At 40.3% G+C, this 7189-nt stretch overlaps 1 non-coding gene across 1 annotated transcript; it reads right to left on the bottom strand.

Moving 5' to 3' along the window:
* Window positions 1-5877: 5877 nt before the first annotated feature.
* LOC113439507 (U6 spliceosomal RNA) lies at window positions 5878-5984 on the bottom strand. The gene has a single exon (XR_003374572.1). It is a non-coding gene; the product is annotated as a U6 spliceosomal RNA (small nuclear RNA).
* Window positions 5985-7189: the final 1205 nt, after the last annotated feature.

Below are 7189 nucleotides of genomic sequence, written 5' to 3' on the forward strand. Positions count from 1 at the left end.
AAGTTACAATGGCACTGAAAAAAGGGACTTATGATCATTTTTCACACTTACAACTGTTGCAGCATCTCCACAGTCATGAGAGGCCAGGCGAGGAGATGTGTGCCTCGAGGTGAGTGATATTGAGTTGGCCACACCCAGCCAATAACATAACCACCAAGCCATGTCCACCCAGTCACATGACCACCAAGCCACCCCCACCCCCTAAGCCATGCCCACAGAACCGGTTGTTAAAAATTATGAATCCCACCCCTGTTTACAACAGTCTCTGAGCGTTATACAGAGTCAGCATATTGCCCCCAACAATCTTGGTTCTCATTTTATTGGAAGGATGGAAGGATGAATCAACCTTGAGTTGGTCAGGATTGAAATGGCAGTGGGGAGAATTAGCTTGCAATACTGCATTCTAACCACTATGCCACCATGGCTGTTATAAACTTAAAATAAACTTCGATTTGCAGATATCATGCCAAAAGATAAGCTTAAAGCAACAATACTAAACAAAGTAAGACGACTGAGTTAAGTCAAATTTTGTATCCAAGATGGGTACCCCTAAAAAATACCCAGGAGATCAAAGTTTGTTTCATTTGTCTTGTTTGTTGATGTTGTTGTTGTTGTTTATTACTAGAGAAAATAAGCAACAAGGCATACAGTAGGCAGTTTGAGCCTGTATCAAAGCGTTACCTTCTCTGTACATGTCTTATCTGAGATGTAAAAATCCAACTGACCCCAGATAAGGGAACTGACCGGGTGTCGGCTTCAAAAAATTTAACACAATTGTTTCTCTGCCTGGTTGCTGGGTAGGTGTGGCCATGGTGGGTGTGGTTTAGTCAACCTCCTGCACCACCCTGACCTGGGAGCGAAAACAGGCCATTGCAGGGGGGTGGTGTTGTTTTCACCCTGCCCGAGCTCTGGAGGCTCTCTGGAGGCTGGAAATGGGCCTGTTTCCAGCCTTGTGGAACTTCCAGGGGCCCCCTTTTTTGGCCTTCCCTGAGCCTTGGCACAGGCCGTGCACTTACCTGAAATCCAAAATGGGTTGTGCAAAGACTAGTGGGAGAGGAGGGGCAGGAGAGGCCAGCCATGGGTGGGATTTGCCAGTTCACCAAACTGGCCATATAATTAACAACTGGTTCGCCCAAACTGGTGCAAACCGGTAGCAGACCACCCTGGAACAGAGATACACTAACCTCTGGCTATCTTGATTTGTACATTCTAAATGAAGTCAGTTTAGGCCAACACCGCTTTACAAACTACCATGGTTGGTTTCACATAGGGGCTGAGTTTTAAGTGTGCTATTTTTTTTTCTTCCTTCCCATAAGAAAAGATACTAGACTGACATCCAGTTCCACGCTGTCTGAATCTAGCTTTACTGGAGTTCTTTAACTTCACTCTGGGCAGTCTGAGAGAGAATTACTAATCCAAATCTTGCCTCTCTTTTGAGGGAAAATAGATAGTGATAGCTTAACTCAGCTAACAGGAAAACTGCTGCTTATAAAATCAATATAATCATGTTGCTGCTACGAAAAAGAGCTTGGAAAGTGGTAGGTGGCCCCCGCTTCTATTTTCTTCCTAAGTCTTTCTTTCTTTTATTTTTAAGCTATTGCTCCTGCTCTCTATCCATTCACTGAGATATAAGGACGGAAAAGCAGTTTGAATAAGGAAAATGTTAACTGTTTCGTCTTGCTTGTACTGGCCTGGAAAATTATATTCAATACCGAAAATGGGGGCATTTCTCCCTTCCAAAAAACTGAACAGTGTAGGGTTTAGCATTTGAGGATAAAACTCAGAGAAGTAGGCATAAACAGGAAAAAAAATACTGGATTAACTTTCAAGTTTATGAGCAGTAGAAGAAATAGAATTGTTCAGGTGGATGGTTCTTAAATGATGCAACCTCCAGACAGAAATTTATCCCATCACCAAAACCCAAGTTAGGATAACAGAGTTGGAAGGGGTCTTGGGGGTCTTTTTAGTCCAATCCTCTACTTGAGTTTGAGATCCTACACCATTCTGAACTAATGGCTGTCCAATCTCTTCTTAAAATATCAGTGATGGAGTACGCACAATTTCTGGAGACAAGCTGTTCCACTCATTAATTGTTTTCACTGCCAATATAAAGCGGTAATAATATACAATGTGTTCTTGAGCCTATTCCTCTATTAATGCAGTTTAGGATTTCATGGGTTTTTTTGGCAGTTGTAACAGCTTTTAGGGATACAGTGTCTCAGTGGCTAAGACAGACGCTGAGCTTGTTGATTAGAAAGGTCAGCAGTTTGGCGGTTCGAATCCCTAGCACCACACAATGGAGTGAACTCCTGTTATTTGTCCCAGCTTCTGCCAACCTAGCGGTTGGAAAGCGTATAAAAATGAAAGTAGAAAAATAGGGACCACTTTGATGGGAAGTTCCATGTGCTTTTGATGCTTAGTCATGCCGGCCACATGACCACGGTGATGTCTTCGGACAGTGCTGGCTCTTTGGCTTTGTAACAAAGATAAGCATCACCCATAAGAGCTGGAAACGACTAGCACGTATGTGCGAGGGGAACCTTTATCTTTACTTTAGCACATTTTTGTGCTGGGTCATATTTATGTGATTGCCTAGATCCTCCTTGCAGTCCTTGCTGTTGAGTCAGGTACCACCTATTCTGTACCTGTGCATTTTGTTTTTCTTGCCAAAGTGTCAAAACCTTACTTTCTCACCATTAAAATGCATTTTGTTAGATAGGGCCAACCTTCTATAATGTGGAAGAAAAAATAATTATACCACTTATAAGAATCAGCCTTAAAAGCCTCCAGAGATAGAGGTCTCTCTCATAGGTTGACTGTTCCACCTTTAGATTTTACTATTTGTAATTTTTTTTTCTCATATTTATCTAGGAACTGGTATTGCAAGCTGATAATGGCCCTTTTCATTCCCCAAGCTAAATAGCATTCTTTTGAGTTCTAAGCTTTGAACTGGAGTTCAAAGATAATGTCCCGAGCTGGGACAAAAGGGGCATTTTGATTTATGGATGTTTTTTTTTAAAGAAAAATATTTCAGTTTCCTGCAACTTCAGGGGAGACACACACACACACACACACAGAGAGAGAGAGAGAGACAGAGACAGAGAAACAGACAGACAGAGACAGAGAGAGAGAGAAAGAGAAAGAGAGAGAAGAGAGAGAGGGAGGGAGAAAAGGAGAGAGGGGGAGAGACAGAGACAAACAGAGAGAGAGAGAAAGAGACTGAGACACAGAGAGAGACACAGAGAGAGACAGAAAGAGAGAAACACCAAGAGAATCTCCAAAGCTCCCAGATTTTAAATGCATTTCCAATAAAACATCAGGCAAAGATTTCATCCCTACTATTTTTAGCAGGATGTAATTAAAGAGAGGAGGATTTAAATTAATTGAATTAAAGTTTCCCAAGCCCTTATTAAAAGATAGAGAAGAGCCATTTGATACTTACTTTAGATATGTTTACTGCTGATTTTAATTTCTTACAGGGAACTTTGGGGTTCTAATGTAATATTGCTTTTTCTACGTCTAAGATAGCTTTGTTTGTTTGTTTGTTTTCTTTTTCAGGCAAAATGCCAAATGCAAACACAGACATGCATATTTGCACGTATTTGATGAACATTTTCAGTCAGGCAATTCTTCCAAAGTGCAATCCTTTCAAAAATGTTTATAAATTAAGTTGGGTGACCAGGAAGATTTCTCCTTTTGTTTTGCTCTCATAGCAATAACAATAGCGCTTAAACTTATACAGGTAGTCCTCGACATATGAACACAATTGAGCCCAACATTTCTGTTGTTAAGTGAGAAATTTGTATAAATGAGTTTTGCCCCATTCTACGACCTTCCTTGTTATAGTTGTTAAGTGAATTACTTCAGTTGTTAAGTCAGTAACACGGCTGTACAGCAAATCTGGCTTCCCCGTTGACTTTGCTTGGGGATCAGCAACAAGCCAAGCATCTGAATTTTGATTGCGTGATGATGGAGATATTGCAATGGTCGTAACTGTGAAAAAGGTCATAAGTGCCGTTGTAACTTTGAACGGTCACTAAATCAACTGTTGTAAGTTGAGGACTACCTGTACACCACATCATAGTGCTTTACAGCAGTGACCCCCAACCTTTCGGACACCTGGGACTGGTTCTATTTTTCCACACACTGGAGGGAATGTGGTTTCTCATACTGACTAAATCCCATGGATGGGGTTTTGTGTCAGCTTTGGAAACCATATTCCACGCTGCCGTATAGTTTGAGAAAGTGGGAAAGGGTGATTTGTATTGAGTAGTTCTAAGTAGACAAAATAAAATTCTTCTGTTAGTTCAAGGTTATTAAGCGTGGCGCAGCAGAAAAAAAGGATCTTACAGTGGGAGGGATCCTGATTGGTCCATGTGATGTGATGATGGAAAAAAGGGATGGATTGTAGGTTGGGACATTGTGGGAAGTCCAGGGGAAACTTTTAGTTTTGAGACTCCACAGATGTGCCAGGTGCTCTTCTAATAAAGGTACTTTTGAGATGACGTCTGTCTCAGAGATACTGATTGGAATGGAGGTTTGCTGGAATGCTGACATTTGGTTTGTTTGCGTGGCCCAATTTCTGGTACACTGTGGTCCAGTACCAATCCACAGACTGGAGGTTGGGGACCCGTGCACTCTCTGGGAGGTTTACACCATCAGCATACAGTTGATGTTGTGATAGTAATTAATCCACCAATAACCTAAGTCCTTATTTTATTGACCTCAGAAGGATGGAAGGCTGAGTCAACCTTGAGCTTGTCAGGACTTGAACTCTAGACTGTTGGCAGAGTTAGCCTGCGGTACTGCATTCTAACTGTGTGAGAACAATCAACCCACGGAACAGAAGTTGCCTTCAGAAGTTGTGGGACCTTCATTACTTTCAAGAAGAAATTTGACTGCCATTTGTCAGAAATGGTGTAGGTTCTCCTGCTTGGGCAGGGTGAAGGGGTTGGAATAGATGACCTACAAGGTCCCTTCCAACTCTGGTAATCTAAATAATTCCACCATCAGAGTTACTGAATGTGTTCATATACAACCTAGCCCCAGATACTCAAGGAGTTCACAGTGGCAACTAAATGGAGAATTCAGAGACAATATAAGATCGTCTGAGAGTTATGTTGTCCACAACCTGTTTTGTCCCCCTCTCATTAAAAGATCGCTAACTATTATTTGATCTATCAAAATCACTTTATACAAGAGATCAACATATGCAGATGAGGGCTGCTTCGAATATCCATAAAGTCCCCATGGCCAGTAAGTCCAACCCTAGCATTTTGGTTAAAAAGAAAACTTTGAAATAGCTTTTACTCATAAGAATTTAATTGTGGTTCCCTTTTACTCAAATTCAAGTTAATTTTAGTTGAATTTCTTACATAATACATGAGCCTTAGAAGCTGGCTGCATGCACTATAGCAATAGCAAGCAATAGCACTTAGATTTCTATATCGCTTCACAGTGCTTTACAGCCCTCTCTAAGCGGCTTAGAGCATATTGCCCCCAACAATCTGGGTCCTCATTTTACCCACCTCGGAAGGCTGAGTCAACCTTCAGCCTGTGAGATTTGATCTACCAAATTGCAGGCAGCCAGCAGTCAGCAGAAGTAGCCTGCAGTACTGCATTCTAACCACTGTGCCACCATGGCTCTATCTTCCTTCTGTGTGTTTACACTGAAACCTGCACCCTAGTCTCTTGACATGCTATTCCTTCCTGATCTGCTAAGTAAATGAGAATAATTTTCTACATATAGATTTCTAGCTTTCCTTTGGGAACCACATCTCATTGACCTGTTTAAAAGCATTCTACAAATTCTTTAAGCCATGAATTGTACCCTCAAATGGCCAAGCAAGTTCTGGATTTGAGTTCTCACTCATTTCTCTATTCTGGGATTGCTTCCCCAAATTGCATGCCATTCTTACACAGAAGCCCTGCTAATCTTCTTTGTATCATTCCAGTTTTGGTATAATATTTATCTGCAAGAAATTCCATTACCAGGCTTTGATTATGGTAAAATAGGGTTCCCATTACATCTTGTCAAGGGCATTTGGAGGGAGGCTGAGGACAATGTTCTGAACATGATACGTGCATGAACTTGAGATCTTCTAAAGATTGCCTCTGTAAGGAAGCGTTGTGATCATCACATCACTCAGCAAAGCTCAGAGGTACCCTGGATTTAGTGCACAACAGTTGTGCAAAGATAGATATACGGTAGTGCATTGATCCTTTTTCCATCTTCAGCTTCTCTTTACACTCTGCTAATACTTCTCTAGACAATAAGAATAGGTGTTTGGGTTTCATTTATGCTGCTATAAACGCTATTAGAACCTTTGAGATTAAATTCATTTAATATTTTCATGTAATATAGGATTTTTAAAAATGAATTCATTCACTTTCTCCCTCTCATTCACAAACACATATGCACAAATACACATACATGCAGTCACTCAAACACACACACACACCCCTACACACACCCTCCCATGAAAAAATGTTACTACACCCACTGAGATACTTTTCAAACAATGGGTCATGAATCTTCACCCCATAACTTTTATAGACACAGTGGGCAACCAGCAAGCAAGATACGTATGGCAGCCATAAAAGGAGGGATACAGGCCCCTAAATCTTTGGATTATCTCAAAAGTTGGAGATTTCACAAATTTTAATCTTTGATGAAAGTTCTGCAGCTAGTTTAGATTTCTGGAAAGCCTTATTTTGTGAAAGAAAGGACAGAAAACAAAATGGAACTCTTTAGATTTTTTTAGGAAGAATGTCCAACAGCCAGGGATTCTTCATTAATCTTATCTTTGAGATAAGTCAAATTTGAATTATGAATATGGTTATTAGGTTTTTAATATATGCCATTATTAAAAGCCCCACAAAATTTAAGACTCGGTGAACAATATTTGTTCCTTCTTCATTTCAGCAGTCTTGCAAAGGTGTATACTTTGAGTCTGAATCAGCACAATATCATGTCTTGTATATATTTATCAGCGGATAAAAATCAGAGTTTTGTGTCATTTTAACTGACTGAGATAGCGTCGAAAATTGCTGTACTTATGCATTTTTTTCATCAAAGTGAATGTTTTTGTCAGAATGTTTTAGTTGTCCCTCAAGTACATTATGACATATTAAGAAATGCAATCATCCAGTTTCTTTTAAAGAATTACATTTTAATGATCTTGTTATA

Source organism: Pseudonaja textilis, chromosome 8 (genome assembly GCF_049901715.1).
Source record: "Pseudonaja textilis isolate UNSWEBS1 chromosome 8, rPseTex1.2, whole genome shotgun sequence".
NCBI classification, from domain to species: Eukaryota; Metazoa; Chordata; class Lepidosauria; order Squamata; family Elapidae; genus Pseudonaja; species Pseudonaja textilis.